Source organism: Tamandua tetradactyla, chromosome 11 (assembly GCF_023851605.1).
Source record: "Tamandua tetradactyla isolate mTamTet1 chromosome 11, mTamTet1.pri, whole genome shotgun sequence".
NCBI lineage: Eukaryota > Metazoa > Chordata > Mammalia > Pilosa > Myrmecophagidae > Tamandua > Tamandua tetradactyla.
Window position 1 is genome coordinate 77,346,709 of NC_135337.1, and position 18,034 is coordinate 77,364,742.

Genomic DNA, 18,034 nt, shown 5'->3' on the forward strand with positions numbered 1-18,034 from the left:
TACATTTCAACTGAATATTTATTGGGTGGCAGCACTGAGCTGGGCATGTGTGGTCCAAAGAATGAAACTGGCGTGATGAGCTGAATCCCCTGCACAGGGGTCTTTGAGAGAAATAAAAAAGGTGGGTGGTTGATTTTTAATTAAAGGAAGCGTCCTTTGTATAAGAGTCAGTGGGAAAACTTGTCAAAATGGAGATGCCTCATCCTGTTCCTTTCTGACCTATTGAAACTGGGAGGGCCCTGGGAATCTGTATTCTCTATGACTTTCTGGGAGTAATCATCCTCACACTAAAGTTGGAAAATCAAAGCAATAGGTGGCCTTGGCTGGGTTAGTGGTGGAGTGTAGCTGGCGGGAAAATGATAGGAAATAACTCTCAGCAGGGAAGGGAAGATCACGTAGGTTGTGTGAACATATTTGAATTTTATCATCCAGGCAATGTGCAGCTTTGTGTGTGTTTGCTGGGGATGGGGAGTGAAGGCAAGGGAGAGGCGTGTTCAGGTTTGTTTTATAGAAAGACCTCTCTGACTGCATGTGGAATGAACTTGCGTGGGGTGGGGGTGGAGAAGCTGCTTGCAGGGCAGAACACAAATGCAATCTGGTATTGATGCGGGCAATGGGTTTGAACCAAATGACTTGCCTCAGAGACTATACATTGGTTGAGGAGGGAAGGGTCCCTGGAATGTCATGGGGTTCCCAGGTTGGTGGGTTCATGGGGGGAGGGGCAAGACAGGGTTGGGTGGATTGGGTGTCAACTTGACACTATTGAATCAGGGTGCTTGAGGGACACTCAGGGAGAGACATTTGTAGAAATCCTAGGGCAGAACCTGCTCTTACAAATTGGAGTCCCAGAGGCAATGTCTGGCTGCCTTTTCTTTTCTGAACATTCTCTCATTCCCAGAGGATGGTTCTAAACACACCAGAAAATCTCCCACAATTAGCCTTCACCCAGATGTTGAACTTCTCTCTCCCCAACCTGTTCATGAAGTGCTTCTGGTATTTAAGTGTCTCTGCTTGTTAATGGACCCATTGAGGCAGTACTCCCAGCAGAGAGGAAGATTCCATTTGTCTTGAAATGAGCCTGAGGAGGGAGACCAGGATTGCCAGAGCTAATGAGGAATCAATGCCTTGTAATTGTTAATTAAACAAGTCTGTTTTTCTCCTGGGGGCTATTAGGTGGCTGGTTGGCCATTGAATATCCACAAATTTAATTATACTCCCCAATAGACACTTGCAGCAACCACCACCCTAAGGTGTATCTGTGGGGGAGACCAAGGAGAAAAGGGGTCTTCATGTGTGTGAAACCATCAACTTTTTAATTTATGTATTGGTTTATTATTTGGTGACTTTATTGATTCAACAAACATCTGTTGAGTGCCTGCTGTGTGCCAGGCCCTGGACTGTCATTGCAGACACAGCACTGAAAATACATATTCAGATAGTGCCCTCATGGAACTCGGTGTAACAGAGGAGCCAGACAGGTAGAGATAACATATAAAAAATTGCCTAAATGCCAGAGGGAAACACCCCTGGTCTATGAGAATATATAACAGACTTGATATTGCGAGGGAGGGAAGATGAGGCAATAAGGAAAAGTTCCCCTTCATGAAAGAAAACTTCTCACAGAGAATTGGTGTGAGCCTCAATTAGGGCACAGCTTACTTGCCAGGCACAAGTGCACACTTGACCTGTGACCAGTCCATGGAACTGGTTGGGAGTGAGGAATCGTTTCTTGGACTTTTTATTGTACAGTCCCCTCAGAACCCTTATTTAGGGGGGGCTCCAGGTTCCGTTGGTTAAGACCCTTGGCTTTAGAGTTGGAGATTTTGTATCTCCAGTCCTATGGGGTCATACAAGTGATGCGTGATATGGCCAACATCATATTTGGTGCATGGCTGTATGTCCATGCACCTGCTTTATTTCCTCCCTGTCCATACCCTCGTCCAGTGGAGATGGCCAGCCCACCCAATGCGTGGAAGTGATTGCTCTTGGACCCCCCATCCCCCCACACTGGCTTTTCCTTTTTGAGGTGCGTGTCGACAGGAGTCCACGCTGTGAGGCCGGCTGTGATTTGTTGTCATAGTACATTAGAACAACAAAATCACTAGTCTTCCACACAGCACTAGACCACAACTGGTTCGGTTTTCATTGCCACACTTTCCTCCATGTCAGAGATCCCCGGCCCAACCCATCCCCCTCACCTGAGCAGGCTGATCTCCAAGGTTTCAACCCCCACCCAGGAATGTCAGAAATATCATTGCCCTTGGGCCAGTGATTTCCCTTTCTCTTTCTGGACCTCAGTTTCCTCAGTTGTCACCTGGTCATAAGAACACACATGTTCTAGGGTTGAAGGTGGCATGATATAATGTAGGCAGAATGCTTGGCACTGTACTTCTCAGAGGAGTCTGGAAAAGGCGCAAAATGTCATCTTGGCGGGCACCCCTTCCCCCCACAGTTTACCAACTAGCCATCTTACCCGCGGGGAATTACGGACCTAAAGGTATTACGGACTTATTTATATCTGTCAGTTTCATCTTGTCTGCTTATCTGGAAAACAATTCGTCAAAATCTCCATCAAATGCGGGGTAGGTCTCCAGACGCGTCAGGAACCCCGTGACACCCTCTTCCCCACCCCAAGCCGCCCCCTGCCCCCAAATCAGCGTTCAGGTGCTCTTGCGGACCAGGGGAGCTGTCCGGCCTCGTGGTGCTGAAACGAAATCGGTTTCCGGAGCTGTCCCGAGCTGCGGTGCTGAAACAGAGCGTGGACGCCTTCCGGGCCCCGTGAGGAGCTGTCCGAGGCCTCGATTCTGAAATTAATCGCAATATCTCACTGTCCGCAGCCTCGGTGCTGAAGGGAACTTGACTTGCCTCCCTCTTCCCCGCGCCCCCACCCCGTCCCTCCCCATCCCCCATTCCGTTCTCTGCTCCTCTGACTCTTGGGGAAACCAAGAATCATTTCTTTCCTCTCCCCTGATCCTCGTCCCGGGGCGCTTCAGAATTGCAAGTGGGGAGACACGGAGAGGGCTCATTTCCAACGTATACTTGATCCCTCCTCAGTGGCACGACCCCAGAACTCACCTCCCAGGAAGACAGCCCGATCGGGTCTCGGCTTTCCAAACCACCAAACTTCGCAGTCTCTGTCCCTCTACGGGAAAATGCTCATGCGTTGACCTGCAAATCAGCCCCATCCTCGGGATCCCGGGTCCTTCCGACCACCCATCCCCCCCACCCCTCGCGACTGCGGCCCTTCCCCTGCGTACCTCACCTGCTTCCAGTGGTGTGGGGAGACGCAGGTGCCTGGTGGCTGCCGAGGCGAGGACGCGCGCTTTAATGGGCTTCGTGGAAGGCGGGGCGCTGGGAACCCTAGGAGGGGCTTCGCCAACAGGCCAATGGGACTCCGCCTCGGAATGCAGCTCCAAAGATTACCTCATAGGTTGTGGCCTCGGCTTCATAATAAAAGTCTGGCATCTGCCCAAAATGGGGTTAGGGGGTTTCAGAAGAGAGAGGGGTCACTCACTGCGGTTCCCGGGGCCCCCCACCAGTCCAAACCCCGTCCTTGCTCTCTGAACTCTCAGTGCACTCATGGTCCCGGCTAGGACCTGCTTATCCCCATCCTCCGGTGTGCACTATCTCTGGGCCAGGGGAGAAAAAGCTGTGCTGGGAAACCGGGAACCTCTAGAATATTTAAATCCAGTTCCAGGTAGGAAACGGAGGTCCACGGAAATTGAAGCCTGGGAAGAGACTTCAGGCAGAGATGGAGCTCAAAGCCCAATTCACAACTCAGTTTCTCGTCGTGCTTTACTGGACCGATTTTGAGCCAAAGTGAAACAAAACAAAACAAAAAGAAGCAGACCTGGGTTCAAATCCAGGTTTTCCTCCTCCCGGCTGCGGGAATTCGGGAAACTTCTCATGTCTCGGTTTCCTCAACTGTGCAATGGAGATACCAGTAGTATCTTCTCAGAGCATCGTTGATGAGGAGTTAATGACACGATGGAAATAGTCCGGATTGGGTTTACAGTGAGACAAGCGAAACACTCGCATCAGGTACACACAAAAATTATAAGGGGGCACACACACACAAAACTCAGTAAGCCAGAAAAATAATATTTTACTGCAATATTTTAAGAGACCAAAATTAATGCCCCAAATCCACGATGAACCAAAATAAAAAATAAAGACATATCAGCATTACTGATTTTTAAATTTTTCCACCGCAGCCTAGCATGACACTAGAAGTAAGGTCTGGTTATGGTAAGTTTTCCAATAATGTAACTATTATTATTTCCTGAGAACATTCCTTACATTCATTTTCTTGACAAACTTTTATAGTATTAGGCACTGAGGACCTGTCCATGAATTGAGTAATCAATCTTGCCTTTAGGGAGGGTGAGGACATGAAAAAATAAGTATATTCAACTGTGGTATGTTTGACAATACAGGGATTTATGTTTTAGCTTGCGCCTTTCCCTGTCTGATAGTTTTCTGATGGGGCTGCTCATTTCACGGCATTGGAGCTCACAAGTGAGTTCCCTTGCAGCTTTTCCACAGAGTCAGGACATCCAAGTAAGGCAGCCTGAGTTTGTGAACAAAACTGCTCAAATCAAAGTGTTTTAGTTTGCTAATGCTGCCAGAATGCAATATAGTAGAAATGGGTCAGCTTTTACTAAGGGAATTTATTTAGTTACAAGTTCATAGTTTTAAGACCATAAAAATGTCCAATCAAGGCATCCAGAGAAAGAGACCTTGATTCAAAAAAGGCTGATGGTATCTGGAACAACTTTCTCAGCTGAGAAGGCACATGGCTGGTATCTGTTGGTCCTTAGGCTTCTGGTTTCAAACAGTTTCCCCGGGGCATTTTCTGTCTGCATCTCCAAAGGTCTCTGTCTATGTCGGCTTTGATGCTTCTCCAAAATGGTTCCCTCTTAAAGGACTCCAGTAAGAAGATTAAGACTCACCTTGAATGGGTGGAGACACAGCTCCATGGAGACCACCTAATCAAAAGGTCCCGCTCACAATTGGGCAGGTCGTGTCTCCATGGAAACAATCTAATCAAAGGTATCTACCCTAAATAATTAGGAAAAGATTGGATTAGGAAAAGAACATAGCTTTTCTGGGATATATAACAGAATCAAACCAGGGCACGAGGATTGACTTCATTAACAAGGGAAAAGTTGAGTCCAACCTGTGGATAGTAGTTGGACATAGTCACACACATGCATAGTACACAAAGCATGTGCTCCACAGATTCACTGTCAAGTGTGTCCCTGGAGCGAACTCATCCGAATCACTCTTCTGATTGACTCCTCCATCTTTTTTCTTTTTTAATTAATTAATTTTTTAAATACCAAAAAACACCAAACACAAACATTCTTAACTTTTGATCATTCCATTCTACATATATAATCAGTAATTCACAATATCATCACGTAGTTGCATATTCATCATCATGATCATTTTTTTGGAACATTTGCATCTATTCAGAAAAAGAAATAAAAAGAAAACAGAAAAAATTCATATATACAGTACCCCTTACCCCTCCTTTTCATTGATCGCTAGCATTTCAAACTAAATTTATTTTTACATTTGTTCCCCCTATTATTTATTTTTATTCCATATGTTCTACTCATCTGTTGATAAGGTAGGTAAAAGGAGCATCAGACACAAGGTTTTCACAATCACACAGTCACATTGTGAAAGCTATAACATTATACATTCGTCTTCAAGAAACATGGCTACTGGAACACACCTCCAGGCAGTTCCCTCCAGCCTCTCCATTACATCTTGGATAACAAGGTGATATCTACTTAATGCATAAGAATAACGTCCATGATAACCTCTCGACTCTGTTTGGAATCTCTCAGCCATTGACACTTTGTCTCATTTCACTCTTCCTCCTCTTGGTCGAGAAGGTTTTCTCAATTCCTTGATGCTGAGTCTCAGCTCATTCTAGGGGTTTTCTCAATCCCCTGATGCTGAGTCCAGCTCATTCCAGGATTTCTGTCCCACGTTGCCAGGAAGGTCCACACCCCTGGGAGTCATGTCCCACGTAGACAGGGGAGGGTGGTGAGTTTGCTTGTTGTGTTGGCTGAAGAGAGAGGCCACATCTGAGCAACGAGTGAGATTCTCTTGGGGGTGACTCTTAGGCCTAATTTTAAGTAGGCTTGACCTATCCTTTGTGGGGTTAAGTTTCATATGAACAAACCTCAAGACTGGGGGCTCAGCCTATAGCTTTGGTTGTCCACACTGCTTGTGAGAATATCAAGAATTCAACTTGGGGCAGTTGAATTTTCCCCCTTTCTCATCATTCCCCAAAAGGGACTTTGCAAATACTTTTTTATTCACTGTTCAAATCACTCTGGGATTTATTGGGGCATCACTCTGGACAAACCAACAAAATCTAGTGTCCTACTCAAGGTTCCATGTACTTATGGTGTTCAATCAAGCTGTCTACATAAGTTATATTAGGAAATGCACTAGTCAAAATATAAATTTTGTACCAAATAAACATTTTTTTGCTTTTGACTCCTCCAGTTTGTCTCTCACTTTGAGGCCAGCTCTAGCTTCGTGGTTCCAAAGAGGGAGCAGGCTTTGTCAGGGAGAACAGGAAGACACAGAAATGCTGCCTGGAAGTTGTTTGTGTGTTTGTTTGCACCCTTCATTAAAAAAAACTCTTAAAATGTTTTTTAAACATAAAAGAAGCAAGACAATAGCAATGAACTACCATGCCAACTTTATGTAGTGTCATCCACTCATCATTAACATTTGCCATGTAAGCAAATCTTTGTTTCATTCTACATATATCTGTCTCTCTGTCTCTGTCTACCTTTCTCTTTCTCCCAATCATTTAAGAATAAGTTGAGGTTTTTTTTTTAAGTTGGGATTACTTTATTTAACCAACTTTCTTTTCTTTTAATTTTTAATTTTTAAAATTTTTATTAATAAAGCCAGTCAACATACAATATGAACATTCTTTTCATCATCACATAGCTGTATATTCATCATCATGATCATTTCTTAGAACATTTGCATCAATTCAGAAAAAAAAATAAAAAGAAAACAGAAAAAAATCCATACATGCTCTACCTTTTACCCGCCCCTTTCATTGATCACTAGAATTTCAATCTACTAAATTCATTTTAACATTTGTTCCCTCTATTATTTATTTATTTTTAATCCTTATGTTTTATTCATCTGTCCATAAAGTAGATAAAAGAAGCATCAGACACAAGGTTTTCACAATCACACAGTCACATTGTGAAAGCTATATCATTATACAATCATCTTAAAAAAAACATGGCTACTAGAACACAGCTCTACATTTTCAGGCAGTTCCCTCCAGCCTCTCTATTTCGCCTTAACTAAAAAGGTGATATCTACTTAATGCGTAAGAATAACCTCCAGGATAACCTCTCAACTCTGGAATCTCTCAGCCATTGACATTTTATTTTGTCTCATTTCTCTCTTCCCCCTTTTGGTCGAAAAGGTTTTCTCAATCCTTTGATGCTGAGTCTCAGCTCATTCTAGGATTTCTGTGCCATGTTGCCAGGAAGGCCCACACCCCTGAGAGTCATGTCCCATGTAGACAGGGGGAGGGTGGTGAGTTTGCTTGTTGTGTTGGCTGGAGAGAGAGGCCACATCTGAGCAACAAGAGAGGTTCTCTTGGGGGTGACTCTTAGGCCTAATTTTAAGTAGTCTTGGCCAATCCTTTGCAGGATTAAGTTTCATATGAACAACCCCCAAGACTGGGGGCTTAGCCTATTGCTTTGGTTATCTCCCCTGCTTGTGAGAATATCAAGAATTCTCCACTTGGGGAAATTGAATTTTCCCCTTTCTCACCATTCCCCCAAGGTAAGTTGAGGTTTTTAAATGTTCAAAATAAAAAGTTGGGGAAAAAAAGAATAAGTTGCATATACACTGCTTCCTTTATTCCTAAATATTCAGCATGCGTCCCCCAAGTTCAAGAACTTTCTCCTATGTAACTGTCATCCAATGAGTGCAATCAAAGAGTTAAAACTGTGAGACCTCTTCTGTCAGATCCACAGTCCGCATGCTAGTTTCAACAAGTGTATCAGTGCTATGCTTTATAGCACTTTTTTCCCAATTCTGGATCCCATTCAGAACCATGCATTGTATTTAGCTGTCCTGTGCTTCCCCTCTCTTCTGTGGAGAGGAGGATTTTGTAGTATAAAAGGACTCCTACAGCCCTGGACTCTCCCTACAACCCTGAGATTTGACACATTCTGTATCTTCTATGACAGTGTGCACACGTGTGTGTGAAAGTGTGTGGGAGTGAGTGAACAATGGCCCCTGCACTTCCATTTGTATACACAGCATCTGGCCCCCCTTTTCACAGTAAGAATGTGTTTAGATGATTCTGAAGCCCTTTCCCACTCCAATGTTCTTGGAGGACACGGACAGCCTCATGCTACTCACTGTGCCTGTATTTATAAATTCATTCATTCCACAACATTTTTTTTTCAATGCTTGCCACGTGCCAGGCCCTGGGAAGACAGAAGGGAACCAACTCGATGTGGCTTTTGCTTTCTGTTTAGCACAGAAGACTCACTAAACAAGTAAACAAACACATGAACGAGATCACTTCATGATGACTGCTGGGGAGAAAATAAAGCCTAGAGAGTTGTGGTAGAACAGGGGTGGGTCAACTTTTTCTGAAAAAGGTTAGAGAGTAAACCTTTCCAGGTTTGCTGGCCAACAGTCTCTGACGCAGCTCCTGAACTCTACCCTTGTAGATTCAAAGACAAACTTAGAGTGTACGTAAATGAACGGGCATGGACGTATGCCTATAAAAATTTTTTTTGCAAAAAAAAAAAAAAGGCAGTAGCTCACACATGTGGGTAGATTGTAACTAGCTGGTTAGGGGGACATCTGCTTTAGGGGGCTCCTTGGTTTGAGGTCATTTGAGATGAGACCTGGAGAATGAGGCATGCAATAGGAATATTTAGGGGGTGAGTGTTGGGTGGAAGGAACAGTTCATGGAAAGGTCTTGCAGGGAGAGGAGAGAATGGGTGCATTGGAGATGTGCTAAGGTGGAGGGAACTGGAGATAAAATCAGAGGTGGCAGTGTCCCATTAATTAGTTCAGGGTCCGAGGGCAGTTCCTGAGTCCATACAGGAAAACCTGCCCACTTTTCCTTCTCTTCCTCATTGAGCTTTCGTTTTTGCCAAGCTCTGTGGGAACCACTTTAAATGCTCAGTCTTACTAAAGCCTCCAGGCAACGTCAAGAAAAAAATCTACCATTCCTGTCTCCATTTTGCAGTTGAGGAAACTGAGGCATAGAGAAGCTACAAAGCTTGCTCAAGGCAACCCGGAAAGCAAGGGGCAGAGCTGGGATTTGAACTTCCCACATTCGTACCCCTCACTGCTGCCCCCACGCTGCCTCCCTCCGGGGTTCTTTCTTCGTACCTCACAGAGAGCAGAGAAAGCCTCCTCCACGCTCCGGATGTTTGGGTTCTCCTGCCAAATCTTCTAGGCTGCAGAGCAGATCTGGCAGTACCAGTTTACAGATCTGGCAGCAGAGACCCAGAAAGGGGAAGGGGCCACAGGAAGTGGCGGGTATTGGAAGTGGAATGGGGACTGCAATCTGCCAACTTTAAGGTCTCAGCCCCTTGCTAATTATCCCCTCCTTTCTCTGTCCCCTTCTGGAGGTATTAACTGCGTATTTAAGCTCATGCACTGCCCCCCTCCACCCCACCTTTTTATCATTTCTTAAATATTTGTTGTAGAGTCAGGTATACCGAGTATAATTTAGGGGTCATATAATCAAGTGTCTATCACTATAATTAAGACAGAACAGTGCCACCCCAGCCCCAGAAAAGAGTTCCCTTGGGTCTTTTTTTTCATCTCTCCTCTTCCCCAATCCCTCTAATCCTTGATAACTACTGATATGTTCCTTATCCCTATAGTTTTTGACCTTTCCAGAATGTTATATAAATGGAATCATGGAGTGGGGGGTCTTTCGTATTTGGTTCCTTTCACTTAGCATATTACCTGTGAGACTCATCCACCCTGTTGAGTGCATAAGGAGTTAATTTTTTTTTATTGCTGAAAAGTATTCAATTATATGACTGATCAACAGTTTGTTTAACCATTCTCCAGTTCAGGGCACTGGCTAACTTCCAAATTATAAAGAAAGCTGTTATAAATATTCACGTACAGGTCTGTGTGTGAACTAAACATTTTCGTTTCTCTAGGGTAAATACCTCAGAGTGGGGTAGCCCAGTCAAATGGTACATGTGGTCTTAACTTTATAGTTTTATAATGTCCAACACTTCCCCAAAGTGGCTGCACCATTTTGCATTCCCACAAGCAGAGGATTAGAGCTCCATTGTGCCATATCCTTGTCAGCACTTGGTATTGTCCGTTTTTTAAAAAACCATCTCCTAAGTGTGTAGCATCTTCTCCCCCCTTTAAAAATATATAAGGTAGCATTCTATACACACTTTGTAAGTCTTGCTCTTTTTCAACTTAAGAATTCTTTTAGGATCATAAGACATAATCTTTGATAAAAGTTCAGTTGCAATTGCTCCCGGGCAATTATATCTTGGAGTGACAAAGGTATGAAACAGGAACCACAGGCCACTATGAGAATCCAGAGGTGACCTGGGCAAAGGAAGGGTAAATCAGGGAAGGCTTCCCATAGGAGGTGCCATCTCAACTGAGACCAAACGATGAGGAGGATTGAGCAAGGTGAAGTCACCAGGGCACATGTTCCTGGCAGGGAGAACAGCATGTGCAAAGGCCAGGAGGAGTGTTTGGACTTGGCTCCTTTGGACTCAATTCTTCTTGGCTGTAGAGTTCTTGTCTGGCTTTGAGTCTGACTGGCTCATCTGAACAGAGATGGTGACTGGCTCTTACAAACACTGGCTCCTTAGGAGGCTCAGCGACTCCACTCCCTACTCAGGAATAGTCATAGCTGGCGTTTATTAATCACTGACTGTGTACCAGACCCTCACTGTTTGGGCTCTGCCCTTGTTGTCTGGTTGGGGAACTTCAGTTGCATAGAGGGGTTCCTTTAATCAATTTCTTTCTCCCTCTGGATCGCCAGTATCTGCCACATTTGCCTGTGTCCCAGGGGAAAGACAGGTCCCAGGTGGGCATAAGTGAATGATTCTCTTTAGAAAACGTCCCTGTCAGTCTCCAGGTAGGAACAGTAGCTAATTATCTCCAGGGAAAATAAGCCAGCGAGAGTATTAATCAACAACCCATCAGTGCAGGGTAAAAAAAAATCTGGGAATAAGGGTCTCAGGCAATGTGCCCTCTCTGTCCCATGCCTGGTACACACACACACACTCACTCACACACACACACACTCACACAGCCCCTTCCTCAGTCGTTACTATAGAGACCTCTCTCCTGCTGTCCTCACGAGCATTTACTAATCGAGACTGCACAGATGGCGGCCTCAGCAGGCCTGTTGTTCTTTCCTCTAAGGACAGGTTTCCGAGCCCTGAGGATTAAGGAAACAGGGCTATTCTGGATAACATCTGCTTGGGGCCCCGAAACCTGACCCTCAAACCCAGGCTGGGGGAGATTACTGGAAGCATTTACCCAGAAGGGGCAGAGCAGGCAAACAGGACCACCCACAGGTTGCCCTCTCCAGTGGAGGCCACTGGAGAATCCCTAATGAAGGACTCGGTCCCCCGCCCCCTGAATGGGAATTGCCCCAAACGCCAGGCACCCTAATCCTTCAGACCCAAAGGGAGAGGAGAGAGCCTTGCAATGGAAGTCTTGAGATGATGGTGATAATCTGAGTTAGTATTTAATGAGCATCTATTTTGCACAAGGTTTCATGGCTGCTGCTGATGTTGGTGCTGACAGATGACAACGAGTGTGATAGATGATTGGAATGCCCATTGAAGAGTTATTGAATGAATGAATGATCTCATTTTTTTAAGCACCCCTGCTGCACAATTACTGAACCCCATTTTTCGGATGAGGAGATGGAGGCTCAGGAAGGTGGTGACATTTCCCCCAGGACACCCAGGGAGCAAGGAGCAGGGATCTGCAAAGAGATCTTCCTTTTACAGAGCCTCTGAAGCCCAGAGAGGGAAATCAACTTATACTAGCTCACACAGCAAGTAAGAGGCCCAGAGGGCTTTCCTACCTTTAACAGATTTCCTTGCAACTCTATAGCACCCAGCATGATGTTCCACAAACATTGGACTCTGATAAATACTTGTGGATGATGCTGTGGGTACCAGATCCAAGCCTTCCAGAACCTTCTAGGACCTTCCCAGTTTATCTGCTCAAATCACACACACACACACACACACACACACACACACACAGCGTGGAGGTTACTTCCTGTTTGAAAGATGAAGAGGGAAAGGGAAGGACTCATGGTCACCAGGAAAGAGGGTAGCAGAACTTCCCTCCACACCCCAATGCTGCTGCTCTCCCCAGTGGCATTTCTCTCCTGTCTGTTTCCAAAATAAATGTTCTAGCTTTGTTGTTGGTTCTGTGGCCTTCACAAGAGCCTTCTAATAACCCCCCTTTCTGTTTAAATATAAATGCCACCTGCTAATTAATGAACACCTACTAGTTGCCAGTTCTCTCTCCTTCATCTCATCCTCCCACTAATTTCCCAAGCTTGGTGACATTATCCCCATTTCCCAGAGGGGGGAAGCAGGCACAGAGAGGTTGAGTCACTTGACCAAGTTCACACAGCAAGAAGTGGGGGAGCTGCTGTTTTGGAGCCAGAGTTTTACTCTTAGCCATGCTCGGCGTGCCCTGGGTAGGACCAGCCTCCAGGCTCTGGAGCTGCCGAGTTAAGGAAGGAAGCTCTGATGCACGAGAGAAGATGAGCCCCAGGACCTCCCTGCAGACTTGGTTTCCTCGATAGCCCTGGAAGGCCATGTCCTCCTTTCTCAGCTTTCCAAAGAACCTCAGCACCATGTATTCTAAAAATTCCAAGTACAGCCTTCCCTCTTCAACTGCCCTTCCTGGTGGGGGTGGGGGGAGACATAGGAACAGAAATCTTGACAGCCCTGGTGGTTGAGCCAAGCTGTGATGTGACATTTGTGTAAAACAGGTGGGGTGAGAAAGACCCAGTCATGTGCAAATGGGGGGTGCGGTGGGGATGGAGGAGCCTTCCAGGCAGAGGGAACAGCCAGTGCAAAGGCCCAGAGGTGGGAACCCACTCGAGAAATGGAAAGAAGGTCAGATGGGTCATGGTTTAGGTGGCCCTGGAGCCTGGGTTCTCCCCAGCGAGGCTGGGGACCTGGAACACAGTAGGTGCTCAATTAAAGTTTGTTGATTAACAAAGCAAAGAACTGGAAGGGATGGACAAGATCAGCCTGTCCAGGAAAGAACAACTCACATGACTGCAGGGGCCTTTCTCATAAAATCCCCCCAACTTGGGCTTATTTTAAGAAAACTCCATGCAAAGAAACAAGGCCGAACAGCAGCCAATTCTACCTGACCCCCTTAACCAACAACTTCTTTCTATCTGTGGAAAAAAACTGAGCTTCAGAGGCATTGTGTGGCACATGAAGCTCTCAGAGCTGTGAGCTGGGGCTATGATGATGGTTAGCTGTTGCTTATTGGGTGCTTACTGTATACTTCACATACATTCTCTGAGTAAAGACTTCATGGGTCCCAGAAATAAATATTAGGTTCTTCCTGTTTTGCTGTTTTGTTTTTTTTTTTAAACTGATGAGGAATTGGGCTCAGACAAGTTAAGGATCTCACCTAGAGAGGCACAGAGGTCAATGACAGAGCTGGGATATGAACCGTGTCTGCCCAAGGCATTTTATACACCACCCCTTCAAGGGTTACAAGAGGAAATTTAGATCCAGTGGAATGGGGAGCTTAATCCAACACAGCAGGAGTTAAACACATGTTCCCTGCACCTCCTAAACCAGATTTACCCAAGCTGGAGTCTAGGGTTCCTCACCCCCACAGTAAGCAGTTCCACCCTGTCCCCATTCTGGGGGTGCATACAGTAGGCATTTAATGAGCGCTTTGATGGAGAGAGTGGAGGCCGCGGCGAGGCTGCTGGGAGAGAGAGGGTCCTACTTTCCTGACCTCCCGGCTCAGCCCCGCGAAGCCTGCCCAGCCCCCTGCCCCTGCTCCCGCGCACCCGGGAGCTCTCCCACCGCAATTACGGTAATTAGCTCCGAGCTCCCAGAGAGGGAGGGGGGAGGAGGAGGGAGGGAGGAGGGAGGCGGACTTTGGCCCAGGCTGACCTGTTTTCGGGCGGGCCCTCGGATTGGTCCACGCCAGGCACGTGACCCGCGCCGCGGACTTGTTGCTGGGCATCCCGGCGTTGCCCCGGCAACGGCCGCCGCGCGCGTGGTCTCCGCCAAGTGCCAGGGAGAAGTGGCTGCGCTGAGGGTCTCGGGACTCAGCGGGGAGGCAGGGAGGGGGGAGAGGGGGAGCGGGGGAGCGGGGCGGGCGCTGCATCCCTCCCCCAGCTCCTTTCAGGCCCGGGCCGCCCAGCCCTCCACCCACTCGAGGCCTGCGGCCCTCCCCACTTCCTCCCCACGCAACAATCTGCAAAGGCAGACAGGCCACCCGTCAGGGTCTCCCGGGGTTGCACAGGGGGGATTGCTAAAGGACAGATGGGACACAGACAGATCTTGCACTAACAAACAGTCAGTGGAGGAAACTCCAGGATGCTCAGCTTCTGTGACCAGGGGTGGGAAGGCTCAGCACCCCTTCCCCCCTCCAAATCATCCTCCTTCATCACAACTGACCCTTTGCCTGTCCAGTACCAACTCTCAGGGCCTGGACTGAGTACTTGACCTTGTGTTTCATCCTCTTGATACTGTTATGATTCCCATTTTACAGATGAAGAAACTGAGGCTCAGAGTGGGCCAAGCACCCAGCTGGGAGGTAGGGACCCCACCCTCCAAGAATGTCTGCTAAACCTACATACTTACTCACTTTATAACACTTCCTCTAATCATAGCAATAGCATATTTGTTATTTGTTGCTGTGTGACAAATTACCCCAGAACTTAGCAGCTTCAATCAGCAATATGGATCGTCTCACTGTTTCCCTGGGTCGGGAATCCAGGTGTGGATTAGCTGGGTTCTCTGCTTCAGATTCATTCCCAGATTGCAATCAAGATTTTGGCCATGGCTGAGGTCTCCCCTGAGGAATTGATCAGGGAAGGATCTGCTTCCAGCCACACTCAGTTCAACACTGGCTGTTGGCCGGACGCCACTCTCAGTTCTTTGCCACACAAGCCTTCCAGCCTCGTGGCAAGGAGACAATCGAATCTGCCGGCAAGATGGAAATCACAGTCTTTTGTAATCTAAACATGGAGGTGATGTCCCATCACTCTTGCTGTATTGTATTCATTGGAAACGAGTCAGTTCTGGTGCAGTCAAGAGTGAGTGACTTAGGAGAGGGGGAAATACTTGGGTTTTGGGGGTGGTCAAGGAAAGATTTTCTGAAGAAGGTAGTGACATTGAGGCTGAGACTTGAAGGGTAAGAAGGAGCCCACCATGTGATAATTTGGTGGAATTGTAATTGGGGCAGAGAACAAAGAGCAAAGGAGGTGGGAGCCAGCTTGTATTTGGAGGTCAGATTGACAGCAAACTCCCAGAGAGACTGAGAGGGGCTCCCACAAGTTCTTTCTGGCTTGGTGGAGATTCCAGTCTGTCCGGATGTGTGGTTTTTCCAGTTGTCCTAGAAGCTGATACAGGTGCAAAGGAGCAGAGTTGGGTGCATTTTGTATCAGGTGCGGGGAGTGGGGGGGAGGATTCTGATGGCCGTGGAATGGGAGCCACAGATTCACACCAAATATTTGGGGAAGAGGATAGAGTCAGGGCTGGTGAAGGGCGGAGAAAGCCCAGAGGGTGATGGGGTGAAAAGCCCCATAATTTTCAAGAGAAAAACTAAAATGTACAGGCTCATTGGAGTAGAATCCCAGTTCAAGTACTGTGGTTGTCAGCTACAGAAGCCACATGAGAGAGCCTGAGTGGAAAGTTTGGCCTGTTCACAGGCTCAAAGGGTCAGCTGAAAATATGACTTGGGCAGGACCCAGAAAGATCCTGGGAGTGTGGGGAGAAGAAGCCAATGACTGTGCCCTTGGGGGAGCTGGTGGTGGACTCCCAGAAAGGCGTTTTCCCTTCTTCTCCTCTCCCCACTAGGGTAGCAGGGTCCTGTGGAAATGCCGCCTTTGGCTCAGTGTCATGAGCCTGCCCCATGTCCGGGCAGGGCAAGTGTATTGACAGGCTGCCTAAGACCAAGCACAGTAGAAGGTGGTGTTCTCCAGTGGTAAATCGGAGTCCTGTCAGCCCTCAAGCTCTCCCAATCCTCTGATGGTGGTGACCCAGGAACCCAGGCAAAGGGATGAGGTGGGATGAGCCGAGCCTCATATCCAGATGAAATGCAAAGCTGACCATGTTCCTCTCCTGCTATAACACCGTCCATGGCTCCCTATGGCCCTCAGGTCAAAGGGCATGCCTCAGTTTGTTCATCTGTAAAACAGGCTGTTAAAGAGCATCTGCCCCTTCAGAATAAAGCGAAGATGGAAAGAGCTAACATAGAAGCAACCAAAGAGACAATGATAATTCAATGCAATATGTGATCCTGGATGGGATCTAATAAGGGAGGAGAAAACATCAAAAGAGGCATTATGGGGATGTTCAGAAAAAAAAAACTGGAATATAGACTGTCAGGTTTATAGCAGTGTTCAATCACTTGAGCTGGATAACTGCACTTAAGGTGGTTACATAAGTGAATATTCTTGTTCTTAGGAGATGCACTTAGCAGTATTAAGTGTTCAAGGAGCATGATGTATGCAATCTTCACTCAGATGTCCAGGAAGTGAACCGATAAATAGACGGACAGACAGATAGATGGAGAGATAGATAGAATATATGGCAAATGTGGCAAAATGTTGAAAAGGTCTGTTTCTGGTTTTCTGGGGGAGGGAGAGGTATGTTGGAGTTCTCTCTCTATGGGGTTTGTATTGTTTTTCTAACTGTCCTGAAGGTTTGAAAGTCTTTCAACATAAAAGTTAAAAAAAGGAATAATTAACAGTGCCAGATATCAGAAAGTCAATACTCAAGAGTGACAGTGATCAGATAACAAATACCTTTATGACTTATTACCGTGATCAGGCATTTATAAGAGATTCTGATATGCTTTCCCTCTGATCAAACGATTCTGTTTTTGTCTTGGAAACTCACTTTTTATTTCTCTGTAAAAGGGACCTGGCTACAGAACCCACCTGACAGGTTGCTGTGAGAATGAATTTTTTCTTTAATATGTCTAAACTGCTTAATACGGTGCTTCAGACATAGTAAGCACCCCCCAAATTTTTCATTACTATTATGTATTTGTCCTTAAACATCTTGCAAGCTTTCTATTTTCCTTTCTTTTTTAAAAAATTAGAGAAGTTGTCTGTTTGCAGAAAGATCAAGCAGGAAATACAGAGTTCCTGTACACCCACCCCCATTATGAACATTTTGCATTTGGGTGGTGGCTTTGTTGTGGTGGGTGAGAGAACACTGTGATGACTGTACTAGTAGCTTTCGATTTTGAAATAATTCCTACATTTACAAGCAGTTGTAAAAAATAAGAAAGAGAGCCCATGTACCCTTTTCCCAGGTTCTCCCAGTGATAACATCTTGCAAAACTAGAGTGCAATATCATAACCAGGAAAATGACATTGTTACGGTCTAGATACAGAACATTTCTGTCTCCACAAGAGTCCCCAAGGCCCTTTTGTAGCTCTACCTCCTGCCCGTGCTTCCCCTTTAGCAACTAGCAACCACTACTTTTTTTCTAAAAGTTGGTGGATCTGGGTATCTGGGGAACAGTATGTTGGAGTTCTCTGTGTGGATTTTGTATGATTTTGCAACTCTGCTGTATGTTTGAAATTATTTCAAAATAAACCCTTGAGATTCCCCCTAGTTATATGTATCACAAGTTTGTTCCTTTTTATTGCTAAGTAGCCTTCCATCTATTGTCTTTAAGCTTTTTATTTCGTTATCGTTACTGAACCAGTTAAACAAGTTCCCTTCTAAGAGCAAGGCTGTTCTCTTACATAGTCAGTGTA

General features: G+C 46.2%; 1 long non-coding RNA gene across 1 annotated transcript; it reads right to left on the reverse strand.

Annotated features, from left to right (window-relative positions):
• Positions 1-2,347: 2,347 nt before the first annotated feature.
• LOC143649602 (uncharacterized) lies at positions 2,348-14,275 on the reverse strand. Its single transcript, XR_013159132.1, has 4 exons — positions 14,205-14,275; positions 3,258-3,465; positions 3,076-3,168; positions 2,348-2,804 (listed from the first exon to the last, which is right to left on the reverse strand). It is a non-coding gene; the product is annotated as an uncharacterized LOC143649602 (long non-coding RNA).
• Between the last annotated feature and the right edge of the window lie 3,759 nt (positions 14,276-18,034).